This window comes from Myiozetetes cayanensis, unplaced genomic scaffold, assembly GCF_022539395.1.
Source record: "Myiozetetes cayanensis isolate MyiCay16 unplaced genomic scaffold, myiCay2020 scf12, whole genome shotgun sequence".
In the NCBI taxonomy this organism is placed as follows: domain Eukaryota; kingdom Metazoa; phylum Chordata; class Aves; order Passeriformes; family Tyrannidae; genus Myiozetetes; species Myiozetetes cayanensis.
The window spans coordinates 23491420-23503002 of NW_026086826.1; positions in this window are offsets into that span (position 1 = coordinate 23491420).

Below are 11583 nucleotides of genomic sequence, written 5' to 3' on the forward strand. Positions count from 1 at the left end.
TCAATTCATGTTGTTCTTAGTCCATTATTTATAAGAGGTATTATGCTTTACTGTAAATGCTCAGTGTTTGAGGTCACCATTTCTTTCTGCTAAACCACGTTGAACTTTAATTGAACAATTAAAGTAAAAAATCTTCTATGTACTGTTCCCATTCTTCATGTTTATCTAAACTTATCTTTATTCTTTGTTACTTTTTAAATGACTTTCCTGACCTTTTTGCTTTTGCAATGGTCAAGCAAAATATATAAATTTTACAAGTTCACATAGAAGGAGGTTGAAGAAAAACAGTTGAATAATATTTATAAGTGCAAAGACTACTTTGAAATTACAAAATGTTAAAGTAGTCGGCTTTGCATGAGGTACTAATTAATTAATCCATTCCTAATCTGTGCTTTTGTATTTATATTTCTTACAGGACAAAGCATTAAGGCATAGTTTTACTTTTCAGTGTGTGGTGCACCAGGTACATGAGTAGTACATACAGAGTTAATAAAACATAAACACTAATGTGCTTTGCTTTGCTGTTAAAACTACTTCAGGATTTACCAGATAATCCAACTCCTTCTCATATCTCAAGGATATGATATGTAAGCCCAGGTCAAGATGGGACATGCTTTTTTTGGGGGCTACAATTACTGTTGAGAGATGCCAGCTAGTTTTATTGACTGATTCTGTTGATCTTTTAGATCACATCACAGGCTTAATAATGTCTGACATGTCCAGAAAGGCTTGTGACACTGATGGTAGAGGAACTGGTCAGCTGGGATGTTTTATTTTGCAAAGATAATGCATGTCAGGAGCTTGGGAGGATGAGCTTGCTGCAGAAGTGAGACACTTTCCGCCTAAGCCAGGCAGGGGGAGCACCAAGTCTGGATGTCCTCCTGCAGTGGAGCCACTTCTGGTTTATGAGTGCCTTCAGAATACCCTGACCTCAGTGAATATTTTGTCTTAGACTCTGGAAAAGACACAGCTGATAGCATGAGATCAGCTGTTTGCTATTTATGTTTTCAGGCTCTATCTGCATAGTCTAAGTTGACTGCACTATAGCTGTAATTTATTATGGTTAATTGGAGTGAAAATGCAGAAACTGGAGCCAGCAGAAACTGATGCAGAAAGCTCTTTGCTACTTAGAGAGTGACTAATGTTTCTGTGTTTTTATTGTGTTCTTATTTTCTGCCTTGATCCAGATTAAGGTTCATCTGCCCCTACTGTTCTGTCACACCCAGTGGTCTTGCTGTGGAAAAAGGAGAGGATTTTTGCTTTCCCCCTTAGGGATGCCTTAACCACGAGAAGGTTGTGGAGCAGGTAAGCACCAGCACTGCTCTTTTCCTCTGCAACATCTTTAAAAGGAAAGCATTAATCCCATTCTTTGGAAAGGAAATTGTGGGAATATACTTACCAGGTGCACACTGGACTCTGCACACACTGCCAGCCTTTGTTCTCCAAGCTCCTGTGCTGGCAGAGGACATGGGGAGGATTTGCAGTGGCATTGGGTGTTTGCTACAGACCCGTTGTAGGAGTTCCCATCTTCCTGACTCTTTTGGACGCTGAGTTCCCCCTCAGTGTTGTAGTAGTGAACACACCTCACTGGAGTTTAGAGACTAAAAGACACAGACCAAAATTCTCAGATTCTTTAATGGAATTGGATTCCAAGCATTTCTGTGAAAATCTTCTTTGGCAACATGTATTTTACGTGCTATGCTACTTTTGGAACAGCATCTTTGTATTAACAGCAGTGAGGAGAGTCACAGGATGTCCACATAGGACTGGATGGGGGCGAAGTAGGGACTGCCCTCAGTTGCTGTTCAGTTCTTGCTGGCGTCTTGGCTTGATATTTTCACACCCTGTCACCATAAAGCGCTGCTGTAGCATGTTGGATTTGCCTGTTCTAGGCCAGGTGAGGCTGAGTGGTGTTTATAATTGCCGTGTAATTTACGGAGTTTAGCGTGGTTTGGCTTTAAGCATACAGTGTTAAAAATAGCTTTTTAATACAAGTCAAGCAAATCATAATAAGCAAGTTGCTGGTAATAGCCCTTCTGGCGTAGAGAAGTCTTGCATTCACTGATTGAGAGTGTACATTAAATTAATCACAAGCTCCCAGAAGTTAATATTAACTCAATTAACTGAAATCACTTAACATCGTGTTTTGGAAATTCATTAATTAAGGAAGTTTGTGCTTATGTTCAGTTGCATCAATTGTCTTATGATCCATTATGTTTGAATCTTTATCTCTCTTGTTCTTGGCACCTACTTAGTTTTTAAAGAAAGCAGTCATGCCTATAGTTAAAACAGTCTAAAATCTTAACAAGACTGAAAAAACCCTGTAGCAGCACCCCTTTTTGCCTCAATACATTCGGGTTTTCTAGTTTTTTCTTTGGGCTTTTTAATGAAATTTTCTCTGGATTTTTTTATTTTACTTTTGTTTGATAGATTATATATGAACTTCATGAGCAGACATGTTGCATTTTATATTCTTAAGTAATCATGGTAGTGTCTTTACATAGATAGAAGGAAGCTGGCCTGAAGTTACCTTGGTGGGCATTTTGATGAAATAATTTTTTCCTCGTTAAACTGTAATTTGCATTTAAAATCCTACATGAATAATGATATGATTTTGATATGTTATCACTTGTGAAAGGTTTTTTCTCTCACAAAAAAAGGAGAAAGAAAATAATAATAATAATAGAAAAAGAATTGTGTGCAGTCTCCTGGCTAGATAAGATATCCACTGTCACAGTAAACCAGTAAAACATTATTGCTTGTCACTCACTGCTTTTGAACCCCTGTATGTCCACCAAACATGATCTCTTATTTTTTGTAGCTCTTTTGAACAGAATAATGTCTTTTAGTGAAATTTCAAGTGTAATATCTTATTTGCATTGGTACACAAGCTCAGGGGGTATTCTATTAGTTTCCTGTGCTCTCTGAGAGACTCCAGTTAAGATCTAATGGATACAGTAAAAAAGATATGGTCTAAAGCAAAACAAGTTAACAATAGAGTGCAAGAATCTCAGATGGCACTAGAGAGTTTGTCTCCTCTGCACTCAGTGGCACGAAATCAGTCTGCAGCAGCACTAGTTCCCATGTGTTTATGTAATGGTGGGAGTAAAATCTAATGAAGCCCCTGAAAGCAAAATTTTAGCATTTGTTATTTGTTTTAGTTTCCTTCCATTGCCGTTTTGGGTCAGCACATTCAGACAGAAGAAGAGCAGAAGCAGTTCTGGTATGAATATTAGTACTGCATATTCCTATTTAATATGTGAAATGTGGGAGTGGGAATACTCCTATTGTATATGTAGGTGTGAGTGATGTTTTTTTCAAATTCTTTTTTCTTTACAAAACCAGTTTTGACTGTTACATGTGTTTGCATGTCAGCATTAGTTTGTGTAAATTAAACTTCAGGTGCATAAAGACATTGACAGCTGCAGAGAGATGCTCCCTTCTCTTTTTCTAATCTTAGTTTTGATCTTTAAAAAAAAAAAATCCTGGAAGTTAGAATTCAAATCTTTTCATTAGGGTGTCAGAAAGAACAAACAAACAAAAGAACAAGAGAACTCCTGCCTCTTTCTTTCATCTCAAACCTTGCCTAAAAACCTGAAGGTGCTACTCACAGTATTGCCAAGTTACCCCACTACAAAGGGCTGCTCAGGATTTATGATATTACTTCCCTAGAAACCTAGGCTGTGTCTGATTTTTTTATTTATTTTCTTTTAATGCTGGCTTCACTCACTTACTGAGGATCTTTTCTATTTACATAGTACATGTTAGATAAAGAAACTACATGCTTATATTAGATACACCTCCAGTTACAACTGGATTACTTTTTTTAAGTACTGCTAAAGCAGAACGTCGAAAGCAGTCATTGTCTTGTTCTTCAAATGGGTTCTTGTTAGAAACTGCATCTAATCTAAATATCCATCCTCAGCCCACACTTCCAGAGCTGTCCATAACAGGGCATGGATTTCCAGTTCCTCATTTTAAAAGGGAATGTCTCCTGTAAAATCCCTTGCATGCGACTCACCGCACTATGACCTGTTTGTTTCCTGTGTCCTATTCAGGGCTGGCTGGTGGGAGAAAGTAAACCTGAGCAAAGAGAGATGTGTACGTCTTGCAAAAGTAACTGTAACCTATTTTTATCTTTTTCCTACTGTCAGAAGGATGTAAACTGTATGAACAGGGCCTGCACAGATTCTGACAGAGATGCACTGCATACAGTGGGGATATTAGAACTTTTACCCCTTAGTCCAGAACTTACTCTACTGAATTTCACAGAACTGAGCAAATTGGCTGAATTCAACAGCTCCTGAAAGAAAATGTGTAGAGCATCTTTTAATGCATGAGGGCAGGAAACCTTTTAATGAAGGGCTGCCTTTGCCTTTCAGGAGGCTGCAGTATTGCACCCAGGGCATCTCCGGGAAATGCGGGCCTTGCTGTTGACAGAGGTGGTGTCGTGGCTGCTCAGAAGCAAACCAAGAGAGAACAAGTCCTGGCATAAATAATAACAGCAGCTCTGATTCTGCAGGGGCTGAAGCCAATGAGTGGTGTTTTGTCCTTGGCATCAGATTTGGGCTTTCTCTCGTTGCACCAGACGTACAGTCTTTCCAACAGAGACCCCCAGGTTGTGTTTTGCAGCGTGGGCCTTCTGTGGCCCTGCTGCTGGTGGGAAGGAGAGCAGCTTCCCAGTTTTCTTGGACACTCTGATCAGCTTTTCAGTGTGCTTTCTGACACAGCTCCAGTGTACTGCCTTGTGGTGGTGTCTGCTGCTATCCAGAGACTTCTCTCGGGAAATAGCTGAGCTAATTTTAGAAGCAAAAACAGTCAAAAGAGGCCCATTTCAAATGCAGCCAGAGTACCTCCTGTCTAATCAGTTATGAAATCTGATTGATGCTAAAGCCTTTTCTTAGCAGAATGTTTATTAATCTTGAAGGGGGTGGGGAGGAAAACAACACAAGGGATCTTTTACGAGGCAGACATGAGTGAACAGAAGCTCTTTAAATATGAACTTGTGGGAACCGAGAGATTGATGCAATACATCACAGGGACAGAAAGGCCAGACGACAGCTTTCTGAGTACATGTTGGCATAAAATCAGATAGAGAGAAAAGAAACTATGCTACTTTTTGCCTGATGTGACCTGAGGAAAATTACTGGCTGTTGTGGGGCTCTTGCATCGTTGTCTCGGGCATATCATGTTCTGTAGTGATTAAAATACAATTTCTGGTGACAGCAGGAACCCAAATGCCCTTCTGAATTGTGTGCAAAGTGCGACAGTTGTTGCTTCAGCCCAGGTCATGTTTCAGTATGCGCTTCAGCAACTGCTCTTTATTGCATTTGATTCCTTGTATCATTGTTCTGAATGAAAACAGAGGAAACACAAAATCTTATGGCAATATTCTATTTATAAGAGGAAAGGTCACCTGTTGTCAGGGTCTGTGAATGTTGCGTGGGTTTACACTGTTCCAGGAAGGCAGGGAAGACAAAATCGAAATCAAGCATATTTTTAAATCTTTCATCTAAGCTCTCTTTTACTTCTCCTTTTCAAGTTGTGCTGCAGAATGAACAGCTTGAGGAGACTACATTTTGCACCATGAGTAGAACTACTGCTATTTCCATAGCAGGACTACTGTTGAAGGCTCTTTTCTTATACTGACGATATGGGAGATGAAGAAAGTCCTAAACAGAGGGCATCTGTCATCCATTTTCTGGTGTTTGCTCCTGAATAAACCTTTGCCATGTTCCGTTTCACACAGGTAGGGCTTTTTTGCACGGAGGTTTTTTGTCTTATTTGAGTCTTACATAGCTATTACTAGACTTTAAAATGTTACTGAGATGCAGGCATGAGAAAGAGACTTTAAATAGAGTAGGCTTGAAACTAATGTATCTGAACCCAGCTTTAAACACATTGCACATTTTGGGCTGTGCAAGTTAAAAGGTGCCACATTATCTGGAACTGTACATACATTTCTCCTCTGACTGATAGGTGCAAAACAACTAACTCCCTCTTATTTTTTGGTAAGATGACGCTTCCCAGTCTTCCTTGCAATCAGCTTCGGAACAAGAGCAGTTTTTCTCTGTGCAAAGTATCTGCCACAGAGCCGGTGCCACTCTAGAACATCTTGCTACATCTGATTGTGCCTCAAATGTCATCTTTCTTTTTTTTTTTTTTTTTTTTATCTCTTCAGTCTGGGCCCAAAATGAACATTGATGAGCTGCTTCTTGCGTGATTTAAGTTCTTGGAGCGCAGCTGATAAGAGCTGTAAGAGTCGTGTAATGTACAATTTGTTACATTCTCTGCTGTAGTGGGTTTTACCAAGCTCTGGCTACAAATTATAGTGGGAGCAGATAAGCCTGTGCTGAAAGGCTTTGACAAATCCTGCTGAGAGCGTTTTTTGAGAAGTGCAGGACCCTCTTGAAGATGCATGCAAAGATCCCATGTGAGGCACAGAGTGAGAGCCCTAAGGCAAAGAAACTGCTCCACTGTTCATGGGCTTAAAAATTGCTTTGGTGCCTAAGTCACTTCTGAGCCAAAAACAACCAGATATTAGACCTCAGCGAACTTGTGAATGTCAGAAGTATTTTGGGAAATTTTGGAATCCTTCATCATAACCACATATTTGGCCAAGATATGATGTGTGGCCCCGGTTCAAACAAACTGTAAATACTGCTATTTATCCAAATTATTATTCCCTTGCTATGTCTAAACTTCAAAGAAAAGCAGTTTCTTAATAGTTTGTATGATGCTATAAATAATATTTTTCTTTATTGCATACTGAGAAAAGAAAAGCATTTCATGAGTCATACTTATTGTGGGGTCTGCAGACAAAGCTCTCAAGGCTTTATGAGTTTCCACAATGTGCAAAAGGCTTAAGATTCAACAGTCTTGCTTCTTCCAACAATAAATTAAAGGCAGATTGTTAAAATACTTTGACATGAGTAGCTGAACCTACTTCAAGACACACCTTGGTGACAAAAGCAAAACCTGAGAAGACAGCAGTTTTCCAGGGGTGCAGTTCCTTGCCTACAGTGTTACCTTCTGCAACTAAGTGCCTTTGAGTGACCCGAGTGCTGCGGTTTTTTATTGTCCTGTGTAAGTATCAAAAGATGTGATGTTCAGTGGGTACATCTAGATGTCTGAGCAGGCCTTGCCTAGCTGGAAGGGTAGTGGCAGTATCCTTCCTTTTCTCTGAACAACAGCTGGAATAATAAACCACGCTCTGTGATTGGACACAGCGTTATCTTCAGTACCTGCCTGATAGGAGAGAGGAGCAATCAGAGCCACAGTAAGGGCAGGATCACCAAGAAGTGATTAAATAGGGTTCTCTGAAGAAAATTCCTGTGTCTTCAGAGATGTCATCCAGAAATGACCATTTTGCAATGGCTCTGAGGGAGGCGTGTGATACACTGAACCACACTGAACGATCTTCTGGCTGACCAAATCTATTCCATAACATTGTCAAAGAGTCCAGTAAATACATCTGGGAATCACTTCCATTTGTGTGCAAAAGCAAATATAACTGACCCTTTAATACACTTCTGCAGACAGTCACGTCTGTGAACTTTGCATCTGCAGAGATTGCACTCAGATTGCCTCAGATGCTGTGCCCAAACTTAGAAGGCCGAAATGAAACTCTTAAGTTTAACATTTTTTTTCCACCCTTTTGAGAATGAGATCCTCTTGAAAAGCTTTAGTTTGTTGATCTGTCCCCCAGCTTTGGAGCAGAAGTTTCATGTCCCCACTATGCTTCCAGTTTCTGCTTTTCTAACGTGTAATAGTCTGTTATTCAATTTGGAGACAACAATGCTGTATTGCTGTAGAATATTTTTTAAGTTCGTTTTTCATGAGATTTTTAGAGGTGAAAGTACTATAAAACTAATAATTGGTCCTATATGATACACTCAGTAAGGAAATGGAAGATTTTAAGATTTCTAGATGAGAGCACTGAGATGAGGGATTGTGCTGCCAATATTTGAGTAACTATTAAAACACAGTAAGCACTGTGAGAATGGATTGCTGCAAGTGATAGTAATTGCAATATTTCAGATGCTCAGTGCCTGCAGGTCAACAACTTTTGTGCCTTCTCCCTCTGTTTGCCTCTTTGCAGAATTTGCAATCTTTTTTTTTCAGGACTTTATGAAGACTCTTCCTGTTACGTTCTTTTTACTGTCTCTAGTAAAAAGTATGATTTTGCTCTATGTACTTGATGAATGTTAAATGAACTGCAGGGAAATACTTGATTACTTGGGAAATCAGCTCTTAGGGTCGGTATTTTTTGTTTAACTGTACTGTTAAGTCCATGAAACAGCAAGATACTCAAGCACAGACCTCTTCAATGCACAGCATTTTTACAAATAGTAAGTGACTGCTTCTGTGGTATCTCACCTAACACACAAATGTCCATATTTATAGGGGGCTTTCAGTGTGTCAGGGGGTACCAAAAGCATTTCCATGCAAGGAATCATGATTTCCCACCCTCAAGAAATCTGAAGCTTTTTATTGTCATGGGATAGAAGATACTGGCAGCAACTAAAACCAATGCTAGAAGAGTAAACAAAGGTTTTTTTTGTGTATTTCTCCCAGGCATTCATCCAAACTAAGCCATTTCCACTTGAACATGCAGGTTGGAATAGCTGAACACAGACACAGATGCTACTTAAGGACAAGGTGAAGGAGTGAGTAAGTTAGTTTTCTGTATCTGGCCTTCCCTAAGAGATCCACTTGTCTCTTTGGAAACCACTGTAAAAATTCAGATTAACCTCAGTAGAAGATGAATATAAATATTAGCATGCCGTTGATAACCAGTGTGGTCCCTGTGGACCAGCTTCCAGTGTATTTTCCCTAACTGGTGTCCCAGTGTGTCCAATGCAAGCTTAGCTTCAGTAGGAATGATTAGTAGAGAAAGCTGGGTCTCATCACTGTACTGCTGGCCTGGGAGTGTAGGACTCCTTTCTCTCTGGCTTCTTAGGAGACTAAATCTCCACAACTTTGAAAAGTTCTGTGTTTTCAGTCTTGCTACCAAAATTCTTTCCAATAGGTCTCAGTTGAACAGACAATAACTTACAGATCTAAAGGTAACCAGCTTAAACCAATCAAATTCCACTTGGATTTTAGGAGTTTCTCTTTGTCCTAACCCTCTCCTTCTGAGAAGTTCTTTTAGGATCTCCCTACTCACCAGTCAGGTGGTTTTCTCCTATCTCCAAATTCAGTCTGTTACCAGGCCACAGATGTTCTTTTGGTCTTAACTTGTAGAAATCTGTGCAGGAAGTGCTCACTGTTTCTCTCAATATTTCTTTCCTTTGTTTCTTGTTTGGCTTTTTATAGTAAACAAGGAAACCTTTCCCTCAAGAGGCTGATTTTGGGCTCTTTGTTCATGTTCAGCTGGTAACTTGTGTTCCTATGCTTTGCATTAAGTCCTTTGTTCAGAAAACCTGAAAAAACGTTAACTTTCTTTTTCCTTTTGTGATTCATGAAGAGAAAATAAGATTTTTTTTTATTTACCTGTTAAATTCATGTGAATGTTAGTCAAATATAAAATACATACAGTGGTGGAATCTTGAATTTTCAAGTTTAAAACTGGTAGATGTTAAAGGACCAATAATTTGTCAATATGATCTCCTAAATAAGCCTGAAGGATTAGGGATGATCTCTTTGCTAAAGTTATCTTCTACATTGAAGGATATTTATCTATTAGCTTGTTTATTGGAGATTTTTGGTCAGTGGTTATTTTAAGACAGGGCTGCTGAGACCGTCAGCTCTGCTGACTTACAATGGCTTTGGCACTTTGGAATTTATGACTTCAGAAATGAATGCTGTGGGTTCTCTTAAAGATTAATAACTAAAACCTGTAATTATTTCTGGGGGACAAAACAGGGACTGTTTCCTTTTCACTGAAACTCACGTAAGTGTCATGGGTTTGTACAAAATGAAATTTTTTATTTGTGTTTGTCACATGACATACCAGCTGATGATAAAGAAAGGCAGAAAAAAACCCTCCTCTACAGTTTTCAGATTTCATATTATTTACATGAAACTAGTGTGAAAGTTAATCCTGCAGCACAGCAGAGAGGGCTGTATTACAAAATCTTTTCTCAGACAGAAAGTTTCTGAAAGTTTCTCAGTTTCTGACCTAACTGTGTATGATGAGGTCAAATAGACCTTTCAGTTGGTTGAGATTTTTTTTTTTTCTTGCTTGGAGGAGAGCAGAGGGAGGAGGAGATGCACAGGAGAACTAAGACAAGGATTTATCAGTGTATTTAGAGAGATCAGTCATAGAAATCATGTGTGTGTCAAGCACATCCGGCCCTGGTCTTTTAGTTTGAAGAGGAGGATAAAATATTGAGTTACTGGAGTCAGAAAACAGCAAAGGCAAAGGAAGCCAAACCCATTGTCAGCAAGTATGTTTCCAAATACAGAATAGTTTAATTATCTTTCCTTGTTAAGCCTGTTTTCTAGAATTTAAAAATAGCCAGGAGCACTCTTTAATCAACACTACAAATTATGATCTGGCAGTGACCTGCTTGGAGCATCCTGCAGGTCTGTGCTGTCCGGGTGGTCACAGTGGGGACAGATTTATGAGTTTTCCTGAATGCCTCCTGGACAGCTGGGAGGGAGGCCTCTGTTCTGTTTTTGGCATGTAAATGAATGCCAGTTGTGGCAGAGTTGCCTAAAAAGACCTCAGAGAAAAAGACTTCAGGCCAATTTAGGCTATCAGATAAGATAAAAAGAACAGGTCCTTTGAGGAGTCCACAGGCCCAGAGGAACACAAAGCAAATGTGCCCTCAGACAGTGGTTCTATGATTTTATAATAAGGTCCATCCCAGGTTTGTCGAGTCCTGGTTCTGCCCCCACACAAACCCCTTCGGGAATTGGGTCTGGGGGCATTTGGGACCCCTTCTTCCTCATCTTCTTCTTCAAAGCACGTACAGTCCTTGGAGCTTCTCCAAAATTCTGGGCTTGAAGGTTGCTTTGTTTGCGTGATATCTCCTGGTCCAGGCCTAGAGTGAGATGTTCTTAAACAGGAGTGTTTTTCTACAATTCTACCATGAAAAGAAGACTAAACCCACTAACAGAATTTAGAGGGATTGATAAAGGGTAAGGGATGTAATACAGCGACATTAAAATCTACGATTACTACACAACTACTTCTAAAATCTGTAGAAGTTAAAAAATCAAAAAAAAAAAAGCTCTGAGGCATCAGTAGTGACAAAACTTTACCTCCAGACAACTACCTCGAGTAAAAAATAAAAAGGTGGGATTTATCTCACCCATTTTAGATATATAGGTGTAGTTACTGAGCACAAACTTAGTGCAGTAAAATAGGTTTATCTGGAGTATTGTTTGCTTGCTCTGTTTTAAACATCTTTCCATTTTAAAGCTGAGTAAACAACTTTGAAATGTCCATTTCTCCTCACCAAACTTAAAGTTTGGGAGCAATTCTAAACATAGAATTTTTTTATTTAGAAGTATGAAGTTGGGCAAAAGTTCCTCCCCCTCACAAGAGGCTGTTGATAGAGCCTACTTTCTGCTTATTCTATTCGTTAGAGCTCAGATAGGGATGCTAATTTTGCAGCACTTAGTTAAGATACA